Raw genomic sequence first — 18,305 nt, forward strand, 5'->3', positions numbered from 1 at the left:
TGTTCAGAAAATATAGAGGTTGTTTCTTGATATGTAGAAACACTGTGACATGGGTAAATATAACTGCACTTTGATAAGCTGATTTTGTGACTTTCAGTTACTTTAAGCTGATTAGAGTTCATGAAGAAATTGTTGGACCCTGGACTTTTAAATTACTGTTTCCTTATTTGCATTGTCCTTGAAATCAACATGGATGATTCCCTTTCATCTTACTGAGTAACAACAATCAGAAATTGTGGTTCCATAAAATCAAATGACTTATCTTTTGCTCTCTGTCAAGTACCTACAAGGCATATCAATGCTACATCACTGATACAATCTGACTTACAGAAATCTCAATAATAATTTTGAATAATAAAGTATTAACACATTTGTTTACAAAAACTATTTTATTATGATCTATATCTATTCACATTGTCATCTGGTTTGTAAATATCTTTTCAGAGATCATAGTAGAATGACAATTAGCTAATTGGATTTTAATACCTCTGATAGATAAATTGTATATATTTAATTAAACACATTGAAAATATTTATGATTTTCTTAGTTGATACTAACTTATATTTATAAATGTTAGAGAAGTATGGCCATGTGGTCATGCAAACCTATTTTTCATTTCAACTTATATCAAAATATAAAGCCCATGGTATATTTCCACAATGGAGAATTGTTCAGCTGTTGAAAACAATGACATCATGAAATTTGCAGGCAAATGGATGCAACTAGAAAAAAATCATCCTGAGTGAAATAACCCAGACCAGAAACACGAATATAGTATGTATATTCACTTATAAGTAGATATTAACTCTTAAGTAAATGATAATCAAGCTATAATCTGCAGACCCTGAGAGCTTAGGTAAAAAGGAGAGCTATAGGAGGTACACATGGACCTACTGGGAAGAGGAATAGAATAAACTTTGCAAGTGGACTGTGGGTAAGTGGGGACAGGAGTGGGAAGGAACAGGTGGGGTGAAGGTGGGAAGAGGGGAGGGAGTGCAAGGAGAGAGGACTGGAATTGGGGAGCAATTGGGGGTGATGTGGAAACCTAGTGCAGTGGAACACTCCTGGAATCTGTGAGGGTGATCCTAGTGAGGACTCCTAGAAATGGAGGATACAGAGTCTGAACAGGCCAACTTGCTTGTAGATAGGCAAGGCTTTCAGTAGTGGGACTGGCTTGTATTAGGTTGAGTTGTTGGTCGATGGGGTCCCATGGAGATCCCTAAACAACTCAGGCTGATAATAGGAGAGAAGTTTACTCTCTGAAAACTGAGCTTGTGGCCTCATTACTGAGGACAACATCCACACTGCTCACTGAACATAGACAGCTTGATTAGTGCCTTCATAGAGCCTTTACATGCCCCCCTCCCCCCCCGTGTTCTAGTCTCTTTGGCGCAAGAAGATATTTTCCAGGCTATGTAAAGAGAAACTTGGACATCAACTCAGCCACAAAACTCTCCACCTGCAATCTGTCTTGTCTGCAAGATGTGCTGGGGCAGTGGTGGCACAAACTTGCCGGAGTGGCCAATAAATGTCTGTTTTAACTTGAGTTCTATGCCATGATCCCAGGAGCCCATGCGTTATACTGCCTGGATGGCCAGGATCCAGAGACTGGTTAGCCCAGAGACCTAAGTTAGATACAAACACAACTAGGAAAAAAATCAATGAAATGATTTCTAGTGATATTCTGCTCTACTCATAGATTGGTGCCTTGTCTAGTTGTCATCAGAAAGACTTCCTTCAGCAGCATATGGAGTGAGTGCAGAGACACACAAGCAGGCACTATATATAGAGAGTATAAACTGGAAGTCTCCATTGATTCTCTCTCTTCAGAAACAGGGAAACCCCCATAAGATGGGGATGACAGATTGTTCGGAGTCAGAGGGGATGGAGAACACAGCAACTGAATCAACTAAGCAGGGCTCACATGGGCTCACAGAGACTGAAAACCCAACCAAGGTAACTACATGGGTTCGCACCAGGTCCTCTGCATATATGTCATGGCTGTCAGTTTTGTGATTTTGTGGGACTCCTAACAGTATGTGCATCTCTGACTCTTTTGCCTGCTCTCCAGACTCTTCTCCTCCCATTGGTTCCTCCAGCCTCGACATGAGGACTTTTGGCTTGTCTCATTGTGACTTGTTTTGCACTGCTTGGTAGTCATCTCTTGGAGGCCTGCTCTTTTCTGAAGAGGAAAGAGAGGGGGAGTGGTTGTGGGGGAGAGGGAAGTGGAGGGAGAACTGTGGTGGGGATATATTATAAAATTAATAATAACAAAGATGTCTCACTAAAACACATACTTAACAAAAGAAAACAAAATACACGTGCTTCCTAAGTATAATTTTAGTTAACTTTTCCCACATTTCTAAATCAAAATAAATACATAGTCAGTCCGTATACTTGATTTGGAGAGAAACTCATAAGTAAAACTAAAAACCAAAAGCCAAAGCAAAAAATAACAAAAACTCACTAAATTCTGTATTTGTCCTCTGAAAGAAATGGGGCTAATTTGAATAAAATACCTTAATTTTAGATTTTATTAAAAAATAATCAATATCAGTTGATGCCATTCAAGTTACTCTGAGCAGAAACCCAGTGAGGGTCTATGTGGTCAGACTTTCCTTTGGGCCCACCAACTCAAAAATAACAATACAGACTTCTTATTAATTGTGAAAGCTTGGCATATATATATATATATATATATATATATATATATATATATATATATATATCATCCTTAGCTTAAGCTTGTTTCCAACTAGCACTTATAAGTTAAATTAGCCTGAATTTTATTAATCTACATTCTGCCATGTGGCTCGGGTACCTCTGTTCAGTATGTCCAACTTCTTTAGTATCTCTCTGGTGTCCCTCTATCATCTTACAGATGCCCTCTGACTATGACCATCAAATAGATGCTAACTCAGCCTCCGGACCCAAGGCTGATTTTATTCAAGTAACACAAATGCAAACTTGGGGTCCATAGTTTGATCTAACATTGAATATCCTGCAACAGGATATTCTATGTAGCTCTCTCCATAATAAACACAAAGGGCTGGGTCTGGGTCTCCAGTACCCACATCAACTGGTTCACAAGTTCTGTAACTATGTTTCCAAGAGATCCAGTTGCCACCTTCTGGCTTCTGGGGCCACCTACATGCCCTGGAGTGTGTACATACAGACAAGCCGGCGGCGCACATATAAACAGAAGTAAATAAACAGATAAAACACTTGAGCAATAAAACAAGTGCAGCCCACCTAATACATTCACAATCACCTTTTTTTCTAAGTCTGCACTTGAGCACTATGACTGTGGGTACATTTAAGGATCATACTCTACTAATCTTCTTCTGTTTTCTCATTGTGTGACTCCTCACATGAGGCCATGTCCCTCCCTCTCTCACCACTTTCTTTACAATACAACATCCTAAACTGCTGCTGCTCGTGCAGCTGGAGCATGAAATCTGGCGAGGGACACCGAGGTTAAACAGCACTCTAGACACGCAGTTTCAGTTCGTCAGGGAAGCAGCTCTCTTTATTCTTACCAACATGGGCTTACATACCCCTCCAACAGCAGGAGTCAAGGAATGGTTACTCTGTATCCAGAGGCAAGCCCGACACTGTTTTCCAAACAGGAAAAACCACAAGGGAACTGATCCCCAGCACCCTCCGGAACCCAACTGCACATTTTTCACACAAACAACTTAACTGGGACAGGACAAAAAAGGTCATTTAAAATTAAGGCAGCAAACTTACTGTTGCCGACCCAAAACGACTCTCAGTCCTTAACTGTAATGAGCACAGAGATTAGGTGACATAGAATTTGTCATACTAATTACTGCAAACTTTTGATTCCTGTTCCTTTTGTCCAAGATAAAAGGCATCATTAATGTTTTATTAGCTATGGAATTCTAGTTACTTTTTTTTTATTATTTTCATCTTAGTTTGAGTGATCATATATTTCCCAGTTACCTGCTGGAAACTAAATGTAGGATATATATTTATTTATTTGGTTTTGAAGAAAACAGGTAGAAATCAGAGCTTTCCTGGGGAAAGTGGTAAAAACTAGTATAACTTATTGTTTGCTATCATTGTTCCCCTAGAGTAGACGTTAATATATAAGCATGTCATCAATACTTATATGTGGCAAAATATATAATCTCCATTGCAACTATTCACTTTTACATTCAAAGTATGAAATCAGCCATACATGATATGAAAACAAGTAGCATATCTGTGATCTCATAAAGCTTTATTTACAGACTTAGGTGGTGATCTTTGCCCTACGGCTACAGTTCTGTACACTACCAGCAGCTAAGAAGAGGACTCATATCAGATACTGACCATTCTTTAAAAAAAAAAAAAACCCTGTCTAGTATATTTCATGCATAACATTTATTTTGCTTTACCTTGGTTTGAGTTTATCAACTACATACTAAAGTCTCTAGAAGGTGTGTCCTCAGTGTATTTGTCTCCCCTGCCTTCAACTTTTGTCTTTTTAAGTATAATTCTAATAGTTCTGATTTGGTGTTTCAGAAGTATTCTTAAACTGAACATCTGAGAAACACAAAGCTTGACACATTCTTATCCGTATCAGTAGAAGAACAAAAATATTTCAGTTATAAACTAACAAGTGTAGCCCCGAGACAAGACTCAGTTCAGAAAGAATGCAAGAGGACAAAATCAATTCTTCGTTGGTTTCTATGCATATAAAAATGGTTAAATACACACATAGTGCTGGGACTATTGAAACTCTATGTTCCAATAACTATGAATTAAATTTTGAATCACGCAAAATATTAACATTTCTATTAAGACAAAGATATACTGATAATATGTAATTGTATACATTAAAATATATGTTGAATACATGACTCTATGAGACACAATCTGGTAAATGAGAATGCTTTAATTGATCTATACTGCTTATTAATTAAATTTTCACACATAAAATTGAGTTAGAAAATTAAAGAAAAAATGCATAGGTATGCCATTTTAACATCATTCATCTGAGCTTTATAACTATTCAAAAAATAGATGATAATTTGTAGCTAGGTTAAATGAGACATGGAAATGCTCTGTAATTGTCTATGGCAGAAGGATACAGCCCTTCTTTAGTATAATCCAGAGAAAGCACAAAATGAGCCAATGCAGTGGGTTGTGCTCTAAAGGGGATTATCCTGGGTAAGGTGAAGGTTGTACTTTTCAGAGTGTATTCATTTATCCGTTAGAGTAAGTTCAATCAATATGCCTAATATTGCAGCAAGGGCATTTCAGAATGCAAAGAACACCAGGCTTGATAAGTTGATCTTGAAGAATATCTTACCCTCACTCTTTCAAACGCCTGCCCTCAGGGAAGCATGTTCTCAGTGGAGTTGTATCTTTAAATTGTATTTGCACGCAGCATAAATGAACGACCTGATTCCATTTGCAATGGATTCCCCTCAGAAATCTCAGGGCTTGTCAAAAGGAAACAAAATATTGGCAAGGGCACCTTTGTTTTCTGCAGATTTTTTTTGTAAGTGGATTGTTGCTCTTAGTCAAATAAATGCAGACATGCAGCAGAGGAATTCACAGACAGACCGTGGGCCCTGCAGTGCCTGTTGCAGTCCTCCCTTGCCAGCATGCTACCATTTTAAAAACTACCTTAGGGAGAAGCCTGCACTTTGTGATATGGAGAAGTTCATCACAGATGCTAAAGCGAAACTGCTGGCCTTCATCGCCTCCTCAGCAGCATCAGTGGCTCTTAGAGCATCTAGCTTACGACGTCAAAGCACCTCCCTGAGCTGATTTTTCTTCTGCTTTGGTTGATTTCATAAAATGTCAAATGAAACAAGCCTGCTGGGGTAAGAAATATTTCACTCTCCACCAATTTGTGCGTCCTGGGCATTTCCTCCTTATTATTGTTTTTTGTTTTTTTTTATGTTATTATTATTATTATTATTATTATTATTATTATTATTTTACCATTAGGTTTTTATTAATGAGGCCCGGAGTAGCCTCGGGCTGATTATACAATGTAGAAAAATAAAATGTGTTTATTGGGGATTTTTGGTGCCCAGAGAAGTAAACACCTGGCCCTTATGAGAAGTATACTAAAATAATTTAAGTCTGTGAAAAATAAGGCAAAATAACTACATATATTTTGTCTCCAATAAGGACTATGGGCACCAAAGTTTTTTAGGAGGCCTATGTTAATTTGCCCTGAAACACAAAAAGTCACTGTAATGATAGGAAGACAAAAAACAATCTTTCTGTCACTTGATTCCGGCCTACTGTTTGTGGAGAAAGAAATAAATACCCCTATAGATTTTCTTATGGAAGGCCGTAGATTGATCTCCCTGATCACACAGTAGATCTAAACTCCCTATCCTAGGAGGATTTTTAACCAAACTCAATTCATGTTTAATACAACAAATAAAGTGAAAATGTAAGTGTTCTAAAACAAATGTCTATAAATGTGGATGTAATTCATACTAAGAGTATTTCAAATGTGAACTGTCAGTAAAGGTCTATGAGCAATTGTCTCTTTCATTAAAGGGAGAATATTCTCTTTCATTAAAGCCCTCAATCTGCTGATATACTCTCTATATTTATATGTTCTATGATTTAGGCCTAGTACACACAGAATAAAATCACAGGTATAAATGTTTGATTCTCATCCTATTAAGAGCTAAAAAATCTTCAATTTTATTTACTTGGCTCTCTTCTGTGTGATTCTTTATGACATTTTAAACATTCTTAAATGAACTTGGTCTTCCCTTTCAAAATGGGCACATAAGCATGTGATGCAGTTCCTAATAATGATGGAAGACAAAGTTTGGACGCTGCCAGGAGCAGATGTCCTGAGCACCTACTGCTTGTGTGACTTTTACGGTGACCTAGCGTGTTCACACACTAACAGCAACTCACTTAATAGCACCCACTTTGTTTACGGTGATGCCATTAAACACAAATTACTATGATTGCTTTCTTTCAAAATAGCGAGCTTCACAGAAAAAATAGATCATCTGAGTCAGAGTCCCTGGGTTCAAGTCGGAATTGATTGGATCCTGGAAATCAATAAATTTGTAAATTAAGACAAAAAATCTTAATCTATTATTTAAAGTTCCATAAGAAAAGTGAAGTAATTACAAGTGTTTCATTGATTTATCATGATGGATACGCAATGTAACACTAATAAATATCTCATCCTGGAAATTGTGACATCCAGAGCAGTAAGTTCTGGCTCTGTGGGTGATGCAATAGGAATAGAAGCGACAGCTAAGTGATGCTGGAGACCACTGAGAATGGAAATCAGTGATTGCATTCTTCTGGACTTTATTATTCAAAAATTACTTAGCGATATTGGATAGGGAAGTCATATTGCTTAAGGTTGTTGTGTCTCTTCCTCCACAACTAAATTTGTGTGACTTATAAGAGTCACCGTTTTCTTCAGTCTTACCTCATCTGTGAACCCGTTTTCCTAAGGATCCCATTGATTCTGCAGTCAGGTCACTGACAAGGCTGGATGACATCCATGACCCAATCTTAGGAATTTTTCTAATGAGAGACAGATGCAAACTTGTACAGCCACTTCGGAAATCAGTACGGAGGTTTCTCAGAAAATTGGAAATCAATCTACCCAAGACCCAGCTATACCACTCTTGGGCATATACCCAAGGAATGCTCAATCATACCACAAGGACACTTGCTCAACTATGTTCATAGCAGCATTATTCATAATAGCCAGAATCTGGAAAAAAAAAACCTAGAGGCCCCTCAACTGAAGAATGGGTTAAGAAAATGTGGTACATACACACAAAGGAGTACTACTCAGCAGATAAAAACAATGACATCATGAAGTTTGCAGGCAAAGGGATGGAACTAGAAAGTATCCTGAGTGAGGTAGCCCAGACTCAGAAGGACAAACATATAGTATGTACTCACCCATAAGTGGATACTAGATGTAAAGCAAAGGATAACCAGACTGTAACCCACAACTCCAGGAAAGCTAGCTAGTAAGGAGGACCCTAGGAAGGGTGCATGGATCTCCCAGAAAAGGAGTAGATCTAGAGGAGAGGGAGGTGAGAAGGAACTGGGAAGGATGGAGGGAGGGGAAACTATAATCAGGATATGTTGTATGAGAAAAGAATCTATTTTCAATAAAATAAAAAAGTAAAAAAAAAACTGAAAAGGTAATAAAACTGTCAGGTAAAAAACCTTTACAGATTCGCACTGAATTGTTTACACACAAAAAAAAAATTGGGGTAAATAATGGAGTATCTGATAATATCAGTGAACCAAAGAATTTGGAGATTTCCTCCTGTGGGTAGGGGATGAAAAACATCAAAGACACAAGTAGCTCTACACTCACAGAGGTAGAGAACTCAGTCATTTCCATCTCCTCATTGATTAAAGAAAAATGATGAATATTTTATAGTAATCTTAAGTATATCTGCACAGAATCAATAATTTTTTAAAATATAAAATTCAGTCTGATAGGATAAAGCAGCTTTGTGAACAGTGGACATTTAATTCTCTATACCAACATAGAAAAGTAAAAGGCAATTTTCAGTGAACATGGAGAAATAGTGGCTTTATTCATGAAATGAGTTTTTTCATCCAATCTATTACATGGAAAAACTGAATTCAACAATGAACCTAAATTCTATATGTTCCTTACCTGCCAATGGATTTTGATTCTTAACCTCAAGAGCTACAGTTATTCAACTCTTCTTATTTAAAATGACTCAGCTAAAATACTGTCAAAATTATTGTTTTCTGTTAAGCATTGTGTGCACAGCATGAGACATTTAAATATGTAAGTGTCAGTGAATAATTAATCTATCCAATAAACTATTGTAACTAGTAAACTTTATGTGATAATTAAAAGAATTGCTTATCTATTATAACTCAAGTAATGAAATTGTGCAGCCATGGGAATTATATAATAGAAAACTAGTGTTATTTTGATAGAACAAAAATAAGTCTCCATTTATTGCTCACGGCAAAAACAAAAGAAAGTGGGCATTCAAGGACACCTAGTCACTGATTGAACACTTCCCTGGAGTGTTAGCTCCTGGCTCACCTCTCTTACCTTCTCGACATATTACTGCATAGATCACTTAGCTTTGTGACTGCATAATAAGCTACCTTCTTAGTAGTTTTTTCAGGTCACATTTCAAGTATCTGATATTTTATTCTAACTTAATAAAGATGCATAATTTTACATCGAGATGGGGACATATTAGGACATTATGGCTTGCTCTGTTTCTCATCAGGCTGATTCTTCAAGTTCTCGAGCATCTCTGTGAAAGTGAAACTCATTTCGGAACTTAAACGGTACTGGGACGTAATGCTGATATTTTCTTGAATTTTGACTCCATGTATGTTCTCTTACCGTTATCTTACAATTGGTGATAAATAAACTGATGCCTGTGATCAACCAAAAATTATGAGCCTTTTATGGGAACAGTCTACATAGAATTCATCTTTCTCTCCTGATATGTGTGTATCATACATAAAGCATAAAATAATGGTTTGTTTGTTTGGCTGTGTAATACTCGTCTATTTGTAGTAAAATCCAAGATTTATTCAGGAGCAAAATCTCAACATGATCTACTAAAAGTCAAATTAAATTCTTAATGTATTTTAACATTTTCATAGCCAATAATTTATACTCTAAATTCTTAAACATTTAACCTAGAGAAGCTTTTTATTTCCATGTTAAACAATAGGAAAATAATGCTTTTTAATGCTGAAATGAGACATAGAGATTATGAAAGAAAAGTTCTTAATGGTATGGGGTATGGAAGGTATATTATTATATTTATTCTGTTTCTAGCTGCCATCCTGTGCAAAATATCAATGCTGTCCAAAAGACTGCCATTTGTGGGTTAGTAGAGTAATTTGCCTTTCTGAGAAAAATATTCTACCTCTATCTTTTTGGCTGAAAACAATATTTCATGATAGAAATTTATAAACGTGGAGGATTCATGTTTTTTCCAACATGTGTGTACACAAATGAAGGAAACACCACGAAGGTGAGGTGGTGAGATTTATGTTGTCTGGGATGATGTATGTAACTCATGAATTGGTGATGAATGAGAAAACCAAGCTTTACAACAGTGGGGAGAAAAGAATCCATCAGCAACCAGTCAGTGCTAATGTGCCCAGCAGTATTAAGAGGTAATCAGTATAGAATGCTGTTCTAATGCAGTAGAAGGACCTGTATAGATCTCCCTAAAGATCTGTTAGTTCTAAGCCAGCCTTGACAACATTTCTGGGTCTCCAGCCCTACATTCAAAGTTTTGTGTGAGCATGCTATATTGGCTATCTCTATGACAACCAAAACAGTTTATAAAACAGAACAAAAAAAATCATGATTTCTCCAAAATAAAGAAGGTTGATTTTACAGTGATTTGAATGGATCAAAATGCCCATTGATAAATCCACATGGATCCTTGCCTAGAATTTTGAAATTATCATAAAGCAAATAGCATATATTTACCTTGTCACAAAGCTTGGAGACTCTTGCATTCTATGAAAATAAGTATCTTTTGGGATGTCAATGCAATTGTCGGGAGGGAAAAATTTCTAGGTAGGCTTAAGATGGTTACTCTGTGAATAAAGAGATGAAACTTACATTCTCGTGCTCCGAACCTCTGGAGAAAAAGCCTATCAACTCTTTAAACAATGACCTTAATCATGCTGCCATTAAGAACTCGAGTAGGTATCAACAACTCTAAGGCAGACCTCATATTCAAGAGTAGTCAGCCAACATACAATGGATTGCACAGTTTTGTGGGTATGAGCTTTCATTTGGTTACAGTTTTTCATTTGTTTGTTTGTTTGTTTCAGTGTGGTCTTATTTTATTTTCTTAAGTTCAGGGAATTTGTTTTTTTTTTTGTTTTTTTTTTTTTTTTTTTTTTTTTTTTTTTTTTTTTTTTTTTTTTTTTTTTTTTGGTTTTTCGAGACAGGGTTTCTCTGTGTAGCTTTGCGCCTTTCCTGGAGCTCACTTGGTAGCCCAGGCTGGCCTCGAACTCACAGAGATCCGCCTGGCTCTGCCTCCCGAGTGCTGGGATTAAAGGCGTGCGCCACCACCGCCCGGCTGGAATTTGTTTTTATATTGGTAATTTTATTTGATTTTTTTTTTTAGAAAGATTTTATCCTTTCATGCATATGAGAAGAGAGAGGATCTGGAAAGACTTTGGAGAGGGGAAGAATATGCACAAAATATATTTAAATTTTAAAATTGTTATAAACAATAGAAAAGAAGTGTAATAAAATAACTCACGTAGGAAACTTCCATAAGCTCCTAACTGATGGAGCTCAGAAGGTACAGACTGTAGCCTGGCTAATTTACAGGAATTACAGGTATTTGCAAGCTCCCTGGTACCCCAACACCTTGCATAACATCTTCATCAGACTTTTTCTGAGCTGTGTAATTTTGTACTGAAGTGGGAAATGAGCAGGCAAAGTGTTCTTGCATGGAGTTTAAGCTCTTTTAGAAAATTGTTTAAGCAAAGGAAGAACAGAGTCTGGTATTCTAACCCTTAAATGCTGCTCCCTACATTGGACAGCATCTTTCCTGTCCCTTCCTACATTCCTTCCTAAGTAGAAGGTTAAGTCATTCTTCTAATGCCCAAGTCAGGAGTTATAGAGGCTGTTGGTCCCATATTCTCTGTGCTACCCCATATCCTTGTGGTAAATGAGCCTGGGCAGTTTGTAAGCAGAATGGGTTTCATTCGGTTCATAGGTCTGGAATTAGGAAAACTCAAATAGGTAGCTGACCTGAGGATAGAAGGCAGAAAAGTCTGCCCAAGAAGGAAAAGAGAAGCATGGTGAGACACATCCAGTGGAGGCAAGTCCAAGCCCTTCCCCCTGCCCCAAGCACAAAGCCCACTCATATACCAGAGACGGATTCAGATCCTACCACCAGGGGGCCTCCCAAGCAGATCAAGCTACACAACTTTCTCACCATGCAAAAGGCCTACTCCAGTCCCATGTAGGCTCCACAGCCATTGATCCAACTTTTATGGGTTCCCTCTAGTTTGATTTGGTCATCCCTAAATGTTTCCCCTTCATGATCGTGATGCACTTGCTCATAGAATCCCTTTTTTCTCTCTTTGCCTGGACTTCTGGAGCTCTCTGCCTGATGATTGGCTGTGGATCTCTGCTTCTGCTTCCATCAGTCATTGAAGAAAAGCTCTTTGATGACAGTTAGGGTATTCACTGGTCTGATCTCTGGGACAAACCAATTGAGTTCAGGTGCCCTCTCCACTATTTCTAGTAGTCCAGGCTGGGGTCATCCTTGGGGATTCCTGGCAACTTCCCTAGCACCAGGTTTCTTTTTGTCTTTGTGATATCTTTCTCTATCATGGTATCTCTTCCATTGCTTTCCCCCTCCCTTCCATTTCCAGCTCAACCATCACATTCCCTCATGTTCTCATTTCCTATCCCCTACCCTCCATTACCCACCCCTCATCCCCAGTTAACTCATGGAGAGCTCATCTATTGCCCCTTTCCAGGGTGGTCCATGCATCCCTCTTTGGGTCTTCCCTGTTAGTTAGCTTCTCTGGAGTTGTGGGTTGTTGCCTGATTATCCTTTGCTTTATATCTAGTATCCACTTATGTGTGGGTACATACCATGTTAGTTCTTCTGAGTCTGGGTCACCTCACTCCAGAAAATATTTTCTAGTTTCATCCATTTGCCTGCAAATTTCATGATGTCATTGTTTATCTCTGCTGAGTAGTACTCCATTGTGTATACGTACCACATTTTCTTAACCCATTCTTCATTTGAGGGGCATCTAGGTTGTTTCCAGATTCTGGTTATTATGAATAATGCTGCTATGAACATAGATAGGCATGTGTCCTTGTGGTGTGATTGAGCATTCCTTGGGTATATGCCCAAAAGTGGTATAGCTGGGTCTTAAGGTAGATTGATTCCCAATTTTCTGAGAAACAGCCATACTAATTTCCAAATTGGTTGTACCAGTTTACACTCCCACCAGCACTGGAGGAGGATTCCCCTGTTCCACATCCTCTCCAACATAAGCTGTCTGCATTGCTTTTGATCTTAGCCATTCTGACAGGTGCAAGATGGTATCTCAGAGTTGTTTTGATTTGCATCTCCCTAATAATTAAGGATGCTGAGCAATTCCTTAAATGTCTTTCAGCCATTTTAAATTCTTCCTTTAAGAATTCTCTGTTTAACTCTATAGCCCATATTTTAATTGGATTTTTGTTATTTTGATGTCTAGTTTCTTGAATTCTTTATATATTTTGGAGATCAGCCCTCTGTCAGATGTGGGGTTGGTGAAAATCTTTTCCTATTCTGTAGGCTGTTGTTTTGTCTTATTTACTGTGTCCTTTGCCTTACAGAAGCTTCTCGGTTTCAGAGATTTTCTAAAACTAATATAAAGCAATAAAATAACTGCTTTGATTTTTAAACTGGTTGTGAATTTTAGTATGGTTGACAAATTCATCATCATGGAAAGGACCTAAATAAGTTTGACAAAGGGTTTGTTTTTTGGCCTTATGACTCAATATATTCTTAGCATTCTATACATCAACTTTTTCAGGTGATAATGTATTTATATATCTTTAAAAATATTTTTTGTAGATTTCATACATAAATATACTATTTTACATCCTTTTAAATGCATTCTCCAATGTCCCTCCAATCTCTCCTATATGCATTCTTCTGAACTTCTCAAATTCATGTTCTCTTTTTCTAACATTTATTATTGATACACACACACTTTTACATAAAACATACAGACTCCAGTTAGTCTTGCTGTTTTGTACATGTGTACATGTGTGTTTAAGACTGACATCTTGGAATTGGATAACCTATTAGGGGCTTGTCTCTGGGGAAGATTAATTCTCCCCTTCTCAACAGACAATAATTTTCTGTAGTTCTTCATATATGGATGGGACCCTGTGAAATCTCTCATATCTACATTGACATGTCAACTTGTATAGTCATCATGGAGATCTTTTTTTTTTAACCAAAATGTACAGATTACATGAATGTAGCACTCCTGTCATATCCAGAAGACACTCCCACAGAGGTGTTCAGCTTTTCTTGATCTTACAGCCTTTCTGACTCCATCAGCAATGTTCCCTGAACCTTATGTACAGGGGTTGCCTTGTACAAGTACTATTTTGTGTTGGATACCCCATAGTTACTTATTCACACATTGGGACCAACAGTGTATCTCTGTATTGTTATCCATCTGCTGCAAAAGGAAGCTTCTTTGATGAGGGTGGGAGCTATACTTTTCTGTGGATTTAAGGGTAAATATTTAACATGCAATTTGAAACTATATTTACTATGGATAATGGCAGTGTTGGAATACATTGCTGGCTGATTAGAGATTTCAGTCAGCCATAAGCCTAGCATCTTTCTCTAAGCTTGGCGATATGGAACTTCCTCCCTCCCAAGCAAGGCTTTCTGCTCTCTATCTGTCCTTATCTGGAGAATGTCCGTAGGCCTGAAGGACTGATTTTCTCTGAAAGCTGTCTCTAAAGAAGATTCCTGTCTCTAAACTATAGATTGATTCATTTTTAGCTTGACCCTTGGCATAGATCTCAGCTAAGAAGACTTGTGCTAAGGAGCTCTGCCATAGACCCTACTGTCCATACTAAGCATGCCACTTAATACAATTAGGATTTGACCCCAGGCTCCCCAGTCCTATATATTCCTTACACTCTGGGCTAAAGTTGATCTGATTCATCAAAATCTGTCTCCCGGAGGGCTGTCTCCTTCCATGCTCATGGGGTGCATACAAAGCTTTCTGTTGCCCCTTCTGCTTCTTTCTCCTCTCAACCTGGTGGCCAAGAGGCCAAGAGGGAAAGAGGACCCAACAGGCCATAGTGATTTTCATATATGCATATTTAATAGTATACTGTGTATTTTAAACAAGTTTATAAAATATTTCAAAATGGTTTTTCATATATTTTGAATGTTAAAATGGTTTAATAATAAATTTTTAAAAAATAATGTAACAATTGAAAGAAGTTATTAATAACAAGACACTTAGCATTTTTAAAATTATGAAAATATTTCATATTTAGCTCTTTGATCTAATTGGGGTTAGATTTTAAGGTGATCAGTGTGGGTCTAATTTCCTTATTCTGCATCTAGACATCCAGTTTTTTAAGCCTACATAGGAGAGAATCTTTGCTAGCTATACACCTGACAAAGGATTTATATCCCAAATATATAAAAAACTCAAACACAATCAGAAACAAACAAAAAACTGAAAATAACCTATTTGAGAACCTAATCTGGGACCTAAACAGAGAGCTCTCAAAGAAAAAAGTATCTAAGAACTATTTCCAAAAACTGTTCCTTATTCATTGTCCCTAGAAATTAGGTAAATGCAACTTAGAATAACTTTGGGTTTTCATTCTTCTTAAGTCAGAATGGCAAAGATGAACCAAACTGACAAAAAACACATCAAATGCTGAAAAGGGGACACCAGGAAAAGGGGACAAACCACATTCACTCTTAGTAGAATTGCCAACTGGTACAGCCTCAGTGGAAATCAGTGTGGAGAATACTCAAAAAGCTAAAAATACATCTACCATAAGACTCAGCCATGGCACTCCTCAGCATATGCCCAAAGGACTTTGCATCTTACTCCACAGATACTTCCTTGGCCACATTCATTGCTACTCTATTCACAGTAACTAGGAAACAGAAGCCACCCAAATGTTCTTCAGTCAAATAATGGACAATGAAGATACAGCACACATGTACTATAAAATACTGTTAATGATCCTGAAATAAATAAGTAATAGCTCTTCAAATAACTGCCAAAAACTTAGAATTTTGTAGGTTAAAGGAACATAGACATTGAGCTATAAACTGTTTTGAGTGAGATAACTGAATACAGAAATTCTCTATTTTTTTTTTAAAGGCAAAGTGCAAAATAAAACTTTATTCTAAAACAATGTTATCTGGGCAAGGTTTAGAAGTATGTAGCTAATGCCTATTGAATTTGCAGATTTAATATGCACTTAAAGCCCATTGAAAATTTGATATTGAATATAAAATTTATAATAAAACATTTTTACAACAAAACATGTGCTGTGGATATCGCTCTGTAGGCTGTAAATGTGTTGCTCTGATTGGTTGATAAATAAAACGCTGATTGGCCTGTAGCCAGACAGGAAGTATAGGTGGGACAAGCAGAGAAGAGAATTCTGGGAAGTGGAAGGCTGAATCAGGAGATTCTGGCCTGCTATCCAGGGAGCCGCATGTAATGGCACACAGTTAAGCCACGAAAAATGTGGCAACATATAGATTAACAGAAATGGGCTAAGTTTAAGTCTAAGAGCTAGTCAGTAGTAAGCCGGAGCTAATGGCCAAGTAGTGTTAATTCATATTAAGCCTCTGTGTCTTCATTTGTGTCTGAGTGGCTTCAGAACTGCAGGACCATGGGAGCTGGGTGGGACCAGGAAAACTTCAGCTACAAATATAAATATCATAGAAGCAGTGAATCTTAGCTGTCTCACTTTCTGTTACATGGGAATTATCTATTCACAGTTAAGTAATTTATGAACTTACACTATCCTGTCTTCTTTTACAGACACAAACATGCTTGTATCATAATGAAATGCATATTTAATTAGGAATACGGTGCCTGTGTTTCACACATTTACTTTACATTTACGTTGTTTTCTGATTGGTAGGTGATATATTTGTTTTTATATATTGTCTTACAGCTATGGCAGAAAGCTAGTCAGTGTTTCTTTTTAAGCAGATGACTAACAATTTCTCTTCCTGCCCTCATCTATGTGGCACTGTACATCACCATAGAGCCTCTATGATGCTGTGTTAGGAAATTTTTCTGAATGGTCAATCCTATTTATTGGTCACTTACACCATTACACCATTCTGGTCACTTAGTAAGTTTTCTAGGAAATAGATATTTCCACAGAATCTGAGTCTATTATCTTTCTACCCAACTGAAGATTATGTTTGGTGTCAGCACATAGCATCCACAAGATAGGACTCACTTGTAGAAGATCAAACCAAATCTTAGCCATCTGACATATTTTACTTTCATGATGACAAACATTCCCTTGACTTCTAACCCTTTCTGGGTACTATGGTCCTGGACACAAGTCCCATTTCTTCAGTCCTTTGGGTACATGGATATTATGATGATTTTTGGTCACCAGCTTACCTGAATCTGGAATCAACTAAGACAAACAAAGGCAAACACTGTTGGTCACATCTGTAAGACATTTTCTTGATCAGGTTACTTAAAATAGTAAGGCCCAACTTAAGTGTGGCTGGCACCTTCAAGGGCAGCAGATAAAAAAATGATCCCAGATAAAAAGCCTTGCTGTTTTCCTGTTTACCTTTGCTCTCCATGGAAAGAAAATTCATCTACATTGTTTCTGTTTTTGCTGCTGCTACTGAATTCCCTCAGTGATATGAGTTCTCAGGTTCTTTGGACTTCAAATATTGACTAACGGTCCATGGGTGGCTCCTCAGGAATTCTCAAGGCCATTAGGACCAAATTGTGACTGCTGAAATATCCAGTATTGTGGGCTTCGAAGCTACTGGGTACATGAATTCTCCAATGAGAACACAGCTATTGTTGGACTGTAGACAAATTAATGTTTTGTAAATCCTTTTCAATATGTATTCATTCTATGTGTTCTGTTTCTTTAGAGAGCCTGGGGTATTATAATGGTTATTTTAATTCAAGGTCTGGCATTGCAGCACCAACTTATATTTTACTATCCGAAATTCTCTTGTGTTGCATAGCCATGCAAATATAGCAAAGCGGCAAGCTCAGAAATAGATATCAAGACTAGAAGGAACAAGGTGTAATCATTTTGTGTTTGTGTTTTTGTTGATTTCTTCACTAACTGAGACTTAAAGTGTCACTCCTTTGCAGCTGATGAAGCTCATACATCAGCCTTATTTTTACTAGATTGTCAGACATGGGGCCACAATTGACCTGTCCTAATCACTCTAGAGCCTGAGATTAGCTGAGTGTAGAAACCCCTCTTATCCTGGAGCCTGAGAAACTTTTACATTTGCAAACCATAGGGAGCTTAGGAAACTGAACTAAACCCCACTCTGTGTGCTATACACAAAATTTCCCCAATAACTTCAGTTTACTTGATGTGTTTTTGTGGTTTATTTTTTTATTCAAACTCCTGTGACCTTGTCTATAAATCTATCATTTATAACATTAAGAAATATAGCTCTGCCTTTCATCTATATAAATGTCTGCCTTATATCTCTCTATGAAAAGAAATTTTACCTTTTATAAAGTGCCATATATGCATCTT

The sequence above is a fragment of the Peromyscus maniculatus genome, chromosome 13, assembly GCF_049852395.1.
Source record: "Peromyscus maniculatus bairdii isolate BWxNUB_F1_BW_parent chromosome 13, HU_Pman_BW_mat_3.1, whole genome shotgun sequence".
NCBI classification, from domain to species: domain Eukaryota; kingdom Metazoa; phylum Chordata; class Mammalia; order Rodentia; family Cricetidae; genus Peromyscus; species Peromyscus maniculatus.